Source organism: Myotis yumanensis, unplaced genomic scaffold (genome assembly GCF_028538775.1).
Source record: "Myotis yumanensis isolate MYYU_CA2020_CCGP unplaced genomic scaffold, mMyoYum1.0.hap1 SCAF_3, whole genome shotgun sequence".
Classification (NCBI taxonomy): Eukaryota; Metazoa; Chordata; class Mammalia; order Chiroptera; family Vespertilionidae; genus Myotis; species Myotis yumanensis.
In genome coordinates this window covers 27,942,255-27,952,758 of record NW_027223754.1, presented here as the reverse complement: position 1 = coordinate 27,952,758, position 10,504 = coordinate 27,942,255, and the positions used below count along the sequence as shown (strand labels likewise).

General features: G+C 45.0%; 1 pseudogene; it reads left to right on the top strand.

Annotated features, from left to right (window-relative positions):
- The first annotated feature begins 9,833 nt into the window (after positions 1 to 9,833).
- LOC139005864 (T-cell leukemia/lymphoma protein 1A pseudogene) lies at positions 9,834 to 10,187 on the top strand (annotated as a pseudogene).
- Positions 10,188 to 10,504: the final 317 nt, after the last annotated feature.

Sequence of the window (10,504 nt, the reverse complement as noted above, 5' to 3'; positions counted from 1 at the left end):
GAAAGAAAGGAAGGCATTAGCCAGTGGTTCTCAACCTGTGGGTCGCAACCCCATTGGCGGTCGCCTAAGACCACCCTGCATATCAGATAATTACATTACAATTCATAACAGTAGCAACATTACAGTTATGAAGTAGCAACGAAAATAATTTTACGGTTGGGTCACAACATGAGGAACTGTATTTAAAGGGCCAGAAGGTTGAGAAGCACTGCATTAGACATAAGCTAATATTGTTTGAATTTCAAAGCACCTTCAGAAACGTCTAAGAGCACAGCGAATGCCAGGATAATAGGCTGTGATTCAAATCAAAGACAATGATGTCCCTCCTCACAGCACACCACAGGCAACCAGAATATAGCATCCTGTAGGAGCCATGTCAGCTACCCTGAAGAGCTTCCCAATGTATTTTATTAATTGCTCCTGATATTGGTGGATAGGTTGAAATAATTTATAGACAACTATTTTCTTGGATGATTTGACAATTCAATTTTTGACACTCCATTTTTTTAAAGTTTTCATGAGGGACTACTCGTTCTCTTGAGGATAGTGAGGTCCAGAAAGGTTAGATAAATTTCATACTTCCCTGGTTTCCCTTCTCCATTTATCTTGACCCGCTGTTAGGTAGGAAGTGAGACATGAGTGGCTGGAACGGGGCCTGCCCTGAGGTCTTGACAGGAGTTGGACCAACATTGCCTTCAGACTGCCTCTCTACGGGAGGCCCAGCAGCCAGCAGACCACCAGTGGGCGGGTTCAGAATCAGCTGGTTCTTGGCACAAGCTCAGAGGAAAACAACATGACCTCAATGTGACCTTACTAGGGTTCTGGACTAATTACAATAAAATTTACATTGTTGTTTGGCCCCACCCCCCATGGGTTTTTCTGTATGCATGATGGGCAAGGGCATGTGCAGAACAAATATAGTTATATAACCCTTTTCTGTCAATCATCACTGAATGCAAATGAAAGTCTTTACCCAGAAAATCCCTCATTGAAATCATATAACCCAGGGGTTGGTGGTCACTGTCTCTCGAAACTGGCCTGCTCCTCGCTTGGAGTGTATCTTCAATAAATCCCACTTTGCTTTACTTTCTTTTTGTTGAACTTAAAATCTTTTCTGCACCGACAAGAAGAACTTTCAAAAAGGAGAGAATAGTGAACAGACCCTGTGTCTTCAAAGACGAGTGTGACTCAGCAGAATGAGAAATCTCACCCTGGAGGAGGAGGAAAGGGCTTTTCCTTTCGCGTCGGAGATGAAACATTTATAAAAAAGAATTCAAAGCTTCAACCCTCTTGTGGTCTTTATGACTCGGAATTGAATTCATTAGTCTGACAAACTGGTTTTGTCAGATGCCTTGATTTGAAAACCAAATCTACTCCTTGGCTGATGACCTCACAGAGGCCACACATCTTGCTAAAATACCTGGAAGCGACTTCCGATGTTTGTTGATCCAGGCGACAGAGGACACAGAAGGCGACAGATGGACTCACCTGCCTGCCAGGTGAGTCCATCACAAACAGGATGATTATCAGTCAGGGTGGACCTGGACTGCTCTGCTGCTCTGCACTCGACCTTCCCTACTGAACCCGCACCTCCTATTGTCTCCTAACCAAAAACAAGAACAAACAGAGACGTGGGAGCAAGACATGGTAGAGACTGTGCAATGGAGTCGAAGCCAGAACTCAACGTCTGGACTGATTGGCTGTATAATCCCAGAGCTATCCCTTTCTTATGCCCCACCTTCTCATGAGGCAGATGAGTAAAGTGGGCAAGTGTCCAGGCTCTGAAGTCAGACACGTCTGCCTGTGTCCTCTCTGAGCCTCAGTTTCTCTATCTGTGAAACAAGGATAAAAATATTACCTCCTTGTATTAGTCACAGTTCCCCCTGGAAACAGAATCAACAGGGATGTGTGTGTGTGTGTGTGTGTGTGTGTGTGTGTGTGTGTGTTTGTTTGTTTAGAGAGAGAGAAAGTGAAGGAGAGAGAGAGAGAGACTTATAAGGAATCAGCTCATACGATTGTGGAGGCCAGCAAGTCCAGAACTACAGTATGGACAGGAAACCCATGAGAACCAATGTTCTGGTTTGAGTCTAAAAGCATTGGCCCTAGACCTGGGAAGAGCAGGTGGAAATGAGTGTCAAGGTCAGTCTCCTGGAGAATTCCTGTCTGCTCAAGGGAAGCTGGTCCTTTTTGCTATGCAGGCCTTAAAGGCAAGTCCCACCCACATTATGTAGAACAATCTGTTTTCTGCAAAGACCACCAATTTAAGTCTTAATCTCACCTAAAACAACCTTACAGAAACATCCAGAAGAATGGGGCACCCTGTGGCTCAGCCAAGTTGACACACACAATTACCCATCACACTCAGGTAATCCTCACGAAAGCCCTATGAAATGAGTATTGCTTGAGAAGCACAACTCCCAAACTCATACAACAGTCATTTTCATTCCTTCATGTACCAGGGACAAAGTCAGGAGTCACCACAGCTCTCTCTTGCTCGCCATGCATTTCTGAATGCACCCCTTCTCCTCCACGTCCCCTCCATGTACACTCATTCACTGCTTCTTGATAAGAGAGCTAAACACATCCAACCAAGTGACTTGAGAGTATGTGGTATTTCACTTTCTGACAGTTCTACCACAATGTCACTTCTGAGCTGCAGGGAATGATAAAAGTGGGAACTAAATCCCTACCCCCAAATCTTTCTACTTTAATGATATTCTCCCATCCATTCCCTCCTTTGGAAGATCGCTCCTGTTTCCTAGAACTAGGAGAAGAAGAGAGGAGAGGGCAAGGTGCACTGGAGAGAAGAGAGGACAGGAGAGCAAGAACTGGAAAACAAAATAAATACATGAACAAGATAATGTCAATAAAATAGGCAGATGAAACTATCAGCTTTCCCTGGCTTAATCCTAAAACCCAAAAAAGGAATATGGGCCCTGGAACAATCCTAACCACAATCCTAAGCAGGCAAAGTGACTCCCTTGTACTTGTTGAAAGAACAGGTATTTGGACATGAGAAGAAGAGCCAGCAATGATTGTATCCCCTGGTTGCCATGGAAACCACAGACAGCCAGTCTCCTCCTCACACCAGAGCTGGTGCCAGCCCCTGAGGGTGAGCACGTGATTCTTCAGGTGATTCTGAGGCCTGGGGACTGTGGGGCTGCTCTCCAGGGCAACCAAGGCCGCCACTGTGCAGTCCTCATATATTCCTTCCCCAGTGTGGGGCCACTTGAGAAAAAAATTACCATCTGTGACCACTCCTCCATATTCCTGCTCATCTGAGGAAGAACCTCTAGCTTTAGTAAGGTATTTTTATAATCCAGTGTCAACATATGGCTTCCATTGACTCAATACTAGAAGGAATCTCAAAGGTCTGAATCCAGCGCCCTGCCGAGCATGGCAGACCCCACTACAAATTCCCAGCAGATCATCATTGAACACATCCTGCCCAGGGCCTCCTGAAGGCAGCGACTCCACCTGCCGGTGGCCTCAAAATGAAAAACTACGAGGGACTCAAGGGTGTAATCAAAACACTCCCTTTGTGTAAATGACGAGATAGTGATTAAGGACTCTAGATTTTCTATTATTGAAAAGATTCCTGAGAAAAATTTGTTGAAACTTTCATATCTTGGCTTACTCTGCATTAGGATAATCTGTTCATTATTTAAAGGAAATTAAATTCTAGATCTATAAGGATGTATCTGAATTTTGGAAACAATGAGAATCTAAATGCTTCTTTGTACTGGGCTGACTGGGCATTAAGTGATAGGGACGTAAAGACTGTTTCCTCTCATCGCCACAGGAGCGTTTTGACTAAGTGACAGGACATCCAATGGAAACTGTCCCTAAGCCAGGATGTAGGGGACACGGTGAGGAAGAAGCCACAGGAAACACACTCCACCACATTCTTCACTCAGCCGAGACCCAGCCACTCTCTAATGAGATTTGTTTGCTAAGAACCCAGAATCACTATAATAACCGGTGGGACACATAATAAAGGAATAAAGCTTATTACACAACAAAATGAAGAGGCTGTGATGATTAATCACACTCAAAAGAAAACCTTCCGTGTGCTTAAAACCTATGGATTAAAAAAAGAAAAAGCTTCCAACTTCAAGTTACAAATGTCAGTTTTCAACGTTTCTCCCATGAGATGAGAACTCCCTTGTCCTCAGTGTGACTGGCATTCTTTGCCATAGCACAGGGGAGGGAGTGTTAGCATAAACAGCCAGCAATGGGAGAATTATCCTTAGAGAGTCTAAGGCCGGAGGAGAGGCAGTACCTGCTCCAGGAAGCTGAAATGCAAGTCTCAATCCAGCTCATATCTTACAGGCAATATTTCAGACTTGTTTTTATCCAGGGTAAAAATCAACTCCACAAAAGCTGAATGTTTTTAAGCTACCGACTTTGCCAAAGGAGCAGTTTTAAGAGTAAAAGAAATAATCAGGGAAAATGCTGCTTGTGATGGAATTCTGACGGAAAAGAAAGAAGTGCTGGGGTGTGTGGAGAAACTGAAGAGAAAGGAGTCACTTTTAAAAAATCTCCTGTTGAATTTTCAAAACAATCGTAGTGGGAGTGTCAAGATTAAGCAGTGTAGATCCTATTTATAATTTTTAACTGGCCAGTGTTATAGACCTCTAAAATATAATTAGATAAAAAAGAACATCTTTTGTTGTTTAATTTCTTTTCAGATAATTTAGTGTATATGGTTTTGAGAAAGAACCCATATGTTTTGAAACTTTCTTGAGAGGAAAATATTTTGGGTTTTATTAGAAATCTCTTTGTAAGCAAAGATTTGAAATGTGTCCTCTTCAACTCCTGCCCTTCACTTTGAGAGGAATATGCTTTGAATACTCCTTGTCCAAGAAGGGAGAGGGACATGAGGAGCAGATCTGGATCTAACCCATAGCCTCAAATCACAGCAGAACCTAACGTGTATCAGCAAAAACCCAGCTGCCCCAGAGATGCATAAGCAAGAAATACATGTCTATTGTTGAATGCCATTAAAAAATAAAGATAATAGCCTACCCATGTGGCTCAGTGGTTGAGTGCCAACCTATGAACCAGGAGGTCATGGTTTGATTCCTGGTCAGGGCACATGTCCAGGTTGCAGGCTCAGTCCCCAGTGTGGGGTGCTCAGGAGGCAGCTGATCAATGATTCTCTCTATCACTGATACTTCTATCTCTCTCTCCCTCTCCCTTCCTCTCTAAAATCAATTTAAAAATATTTTTAAGATAATAATAATAAAGAAATATATTTGTTAGGCACTGCTGCCTTTAGGTCTTTGATCCATTTTGAGTACTTTTTTGTATATGCTCCAACTTCATTCTTTTGCCTCTGGGTATTAAACTGGTTTTGTTTGCTTGTTTTGAGTTGTTGACTGAAGAATATTATGTACCAGGCTTAATGCCTTAAATAAGTTGCATCATTTAAAATTCACACTAAGACTGCAAGAGAGGGGTTAGAAGATGGAATAACCAAGTTGGTCTCAGAGAGAGGCAGACTTGCACTAGATAGCAGCGCTGGGATTTGAGTCCACGTCAGTTTAACAGCAAAGTTGATCCTGTTTCCACGACACTGTGCTGTCTCTCCAAGCCTTTATGGCTGCCATTTAGAGCTCCACACTCTTTATCAAAAGCCTGCTTCCCACACCTCACCTTCTACTATTGCTACTTCCTTACCTGGGTGCTTATTTCTGAGATGCATATTGTTCCTTAAATATACTATGAAAATGTCCCTTTTGAGAATTCTAGAGAATAGTGGCATAGCTTAAGCACACAGTATTTTTCATTTATTTTAACCCTACCTGTCCTGTTTCACCACATTGAAGAGAGAGCTCTTCATGAAGCCTTTCCCCTTCTTTCAGATCACACTGACCTCTTCTGTCCCCAAACTCCTAGAGCACTTAGGATGCGCACTTATACAGACTGAGTTCTGGGGACCAAGACAGAAACCACACCAGAAATCTGAGGACATTTTAACATAAAATTTGCTAATGAGCAACCAATGGGTTAACCACTAAGAAGGGATATAAGAGAACTTTAAGACCACCCAGACATGCCCTTAGCACTCTGTGACTAGATATACGACCTCAAATGAGTAATTTTGGCTGTTGACAATGTCCACCAGCCAAGACTCCCAGGGACACCATGCACACCTTGCAGTTCAGGAAGAGAATGTCAGAACAGACTCAGAGGACTAGGGCTTGTGGAGGTGATTTGAGAAGGACTTAAGGTAAGTGGGGCTTTCCTCTGGATACAAGCTGCCAGGGTTTGTGGTGATTATATGATTCACTCTGCAGGGAGGACAGATTAAGCGAGGCTACAGTTCTAGTTGGTAAAGCAGCAGCCAGCACTCAGATTAGCTGGGAGAGGGGATGTTTGGTCAATCTGAGGTTTGGACAATCTTCTTGTTTTGTCTGGGCTCAGACCTGCTGACAGAGTGGCCTTGTGTGACACTGGCGTCTTCTGAAATTGTGTGTGTCCCGCGGGCAAGAGAACCCTGGCTGTGAGTGCCAGACCAGTTCCTGCTGCCAGGGGATGCTTTTCTCTTTCTCACTGTCTGTGCCTTAGTTTCCTCATTTTAAAGGTGGGGAATAATGAAGTTACTACCTCTTGGGTCTGAGGCTAGAAGAAACTTCGAGGCTCAGTTTCAAACATCCCAGGAGAGTGTGGATGTGGGCCAGTGGATAGGGGCAAAGTTCGCTGGGCTGTACTCACCAGAGCCAGTTCCCCAGCTGGAAAGTCCAGGCTGGTGAGCAGGAAACCACAGGCCTTACCTGAAATGCAAAACGTGCCCATGGATGAGTGCCACTACTACGACACTGAACAAACAGCTGTGCCCAAAGCAAGAAGGTTGAAAGGAAGCACCTGCCTCCTGCAGTGGGCCTCCAGTGCCCTCTATAGACAAGTCCAAACATCGGTGCCAGGGGGCCAACAAGAAATATTTACAGGATACAGTCTCTAGTAACCCAAAGAAGGGAAAGAATGGGAGGCTTGGAGGTGAAAGACAACGAATTGATACTTGGAACAACCAGCATCCATTCATTCTTCTCCAACCAGAGTACCACATCTCTCTGACCATAGCAGTTAGTGCAGAGATGACATGTATCCCAGGCAGGGATACCTATCTGTCTGTCTATATGTAAGGTGTTTTTATAAACCCTAAATAGAAGATATTTAGACAGATCTAAATATCTCTCTGTTTATCTTATCTATCTATCTATCTATCTATCTATCTATCTATCAATCATCTATCTATCCATCTCATCTATCTGTCCATCTGTCCATCTATATGTCTACCTAGGCTTACACTGAGAATCATTTGCTCTTTCAGCTGGTTGAAATGGGGGAATGTTAGTCTTTTGTTGCTGGGGGCAGCACATAGAGCTTTAAGATGCCATCTTTGCAGAAGAAAGCATTACTCAGAGATGCAGAACCTTGTGTCCTGTTGACCTTGTTTAAGCCTTAAAGTCAGCCATCCTTGAGCTTTTCAGTTATGTGAGCAAATAAATTTCTACTCTTCTTTTCTTAAACTCAGTTCAATAGGTTGCTATGTTTTTTGTTCCTGGCAACAGGAACTGTCTTGAATGATACAGTCCCTCAGATTTCATCCACATTGGGTATTTTAAAAACTCTTAGTATGTCTGGTCATAATTTTTCCCAACAATTATTGGACATGGCCTTTTAAATAGGTCTTTGTCAACATAAGGTATAGTCATATTGAGTTATTCCTAATGTGCTAATACATGAATTAGTTCAGAAAATATTTGAGTGACTGATATATGCCGCATGATCTGCTGGGCACTGAGAATTAATACATAAATTAGATAGACGCATTCCTTATATTTTTGGAATTTATGGTCTAGTGAGGGTTATGCTAGTGACAATCCAGGATACATGTGATGTTGGGGGAACCCTGGGGCTATGGTAGCACAGAGGTGAGGCACCTGACCCAGACCTGGGGAAGAGGGTGGGAAAGAAGTTGCAGACAAACTTCCCAGAGAAGTTCATCACTACCCCATGCTGCTTTCTGATGAGGTTGAGAAGTGTTTAACAATTAGGAAGGTGAAGAGAGAAGGAAATAATAGGCACAAAGGCTTGCTGAGAAAAGATATGATGACATGGCCTAGAACTTGAAAGAAGAGCAACAAGGATGGACCTAGAGTCTGGTAGGAGGGACAGGGGGGTGGTGAGCGGTAAGGCAAATTAGATGCAGTCTTGTAATTAATGCTAAAGAATGTGGACTTTATTCTAAATGTGAGATTCCAGGAAGGAGTGGTATTACCGGACTTGGATTTAAGACCATTCTGACTAGTGTGAAGGGAAAGGAGGTGCCCAGCAGGAGGCAACTGTGATGATCCAGGATAAGAGATCCTGGTGACCTGAAGGAGGGTCTGTCAGGTGATGGGAATGAGCGACATGGACAGATTTGAGACAAACTTAGGTGGTAAACTGCCGGAAGCCGGTCCATCCTTGCTGCTTGACACAGTTGCTGCAGGAAAGAAACATCTGCACAGCATATGTTTCAAGGGACCTGGCATATATGGCATACTGTTCTTAATATGTTTGCTCCCCTTCTTGGCGCTATGTGTTTTAACCAAAGTCACCTCTCCGAGAAAGGTTGTTTCCCCAGGTAGGAATTTTTCCCTGAGGTTAGGGAGGGGATACAACCCCTTAATTAAGTGCCAGGCGGGTAGTTAAGCTACATAATCTTTACTCCCTGGAATGGAGATAAGAAACGCCCTAACCTTTGTAATAGAAATTGACAGGATTAAAATCGGCTGGTATAAATACAGATGTAACAAGACAATAAACATCAGATCCTAACCAGAACCTAGTGAGAGAACTGGGCTGAAGAACCAAGAGACAGATCCTAGACACAGAACCTAGAGACAAGACTTGGCTGGAGATCCTACACAGAACCTAGAGACAGGACTTGGCTGGAGATCCTAGACAGAACCTAGAAACAGAACCTAGCAAGAAAACAAGGCAAGAGAACCTGACTAGAACCTAGAAACAGAACCTGGCTGAGGAACCCAACTATGATGATCACCTGAATGCTGCCTCCGTGTCCTTCCTTCTTCGCCGACTCCATCCACACCTTTGGGGACCTCTGGACCCGCTGGGGTTGGACCCCGGCAGTAAACCTGACAGAATGTAGGATGGGTTGATGCCTTCCTAAGGGAGAAAGAGAATGAAGGTAGCCAGGATGGCTTGGCACCATTCATCAGGAAGGAATAGAGGAGGACAAACAGGCTAATGACATCTGCTTGGAGCCTGTTGGATGTTGAGAGTACAGGAAGGAAATTCCAGGAAGAAGGTGAGTATGTGACTGCTGGGGTTGAGAATGTCTTTGCTGGAAATAAAAACATGAGGCTGTAAACAGATGGTAACTTGAACAATGAAAGAGCAGGAAGTCAAGTGTAAAATTACTGTAGAAAAAAAGAAAAAAAAAGGGCTGAAGGAAATGATAAAAAAGATTAAGGGATGGTCCAATAAAGAGGAGCTTACAAAAGAGACTGAACAAGCAGCGAGAGAGTTGGGAAGAAAGGGTACAGGTGAAGGAGGGAATGAACAACAGAGTCAAATCACCCTGGAAAACTGAGTTTAGGATTGAGGTTTGGTAATTAACTTAACAACAAGAAGGCCATTGGTGACTTCAGAAAGAACAGTGTCAGTCATGTAGAGTGGGTGGAACTCATACTACATTCATCTATAGGAGGGAGTAGGGGTGAAGGAGTAGAAACAACAAGTTAAAATTTTTCGTTCAAGAAGCAAGAGGCTTTGCGAGGCTGTGCTCCTGCTCCCGCTCCCTTGACCTTGGAGGTGCCATGAGCGGCGGAACTACCTTGGGTGAGTGCCCGTTCACCGTGTGCAGGAGCCTGCACCCCGACCACCTGTGGATCTGGCGGCCCAACGTGTATGTGGATGAGAATGATCGCACCTGGCTGCCCATTATCAACGAGACAGAAAGCAGCCTCCAAGTCCTCATGCGCCAGATCGAGGTCTCCCGCGGGGAGGCCATGCAGCCCAGCCGGCTGCCCCCCAGCATGCTGCCCCTCATGTGGCAGCTCTACCCTGGCAGGTGGTACCGCGCCTCCGACTCCAGCTTCTGGCGCATCATGTACCACATCGAGATCAGTGGCGTCGAGGACATGGTCCTTGAGCTGCTGCCAGACCCATAGCACAAGCCGCGAGTGGTCCTGCGGTTCCTGTTCCTGTGCCCTGAGCCACAGTCCCGCTGGCCTGCAGTGGGGATGTCCATGCTTCTGTGTCCCTTGTTACCAGCCCTGTTGTTCTGTGTGCCACCCTCGCCGGAGGGCGAGGGCGCGGATGGCGCGGACAGCAGGAGATGAGCCCGCCCAGGGCCCGCGGGAACCTGCCTGCAGCCCCCTTGGCCTCCCCGGCAGATTGGCCCGAGAGAGCACCGCTCCAAGTGCCCAGGCCCTGTGCCTGGTTCTCTGAGCTGCCTGCTGGTTTGTGGCCGCGCTCTCTCTCTGTG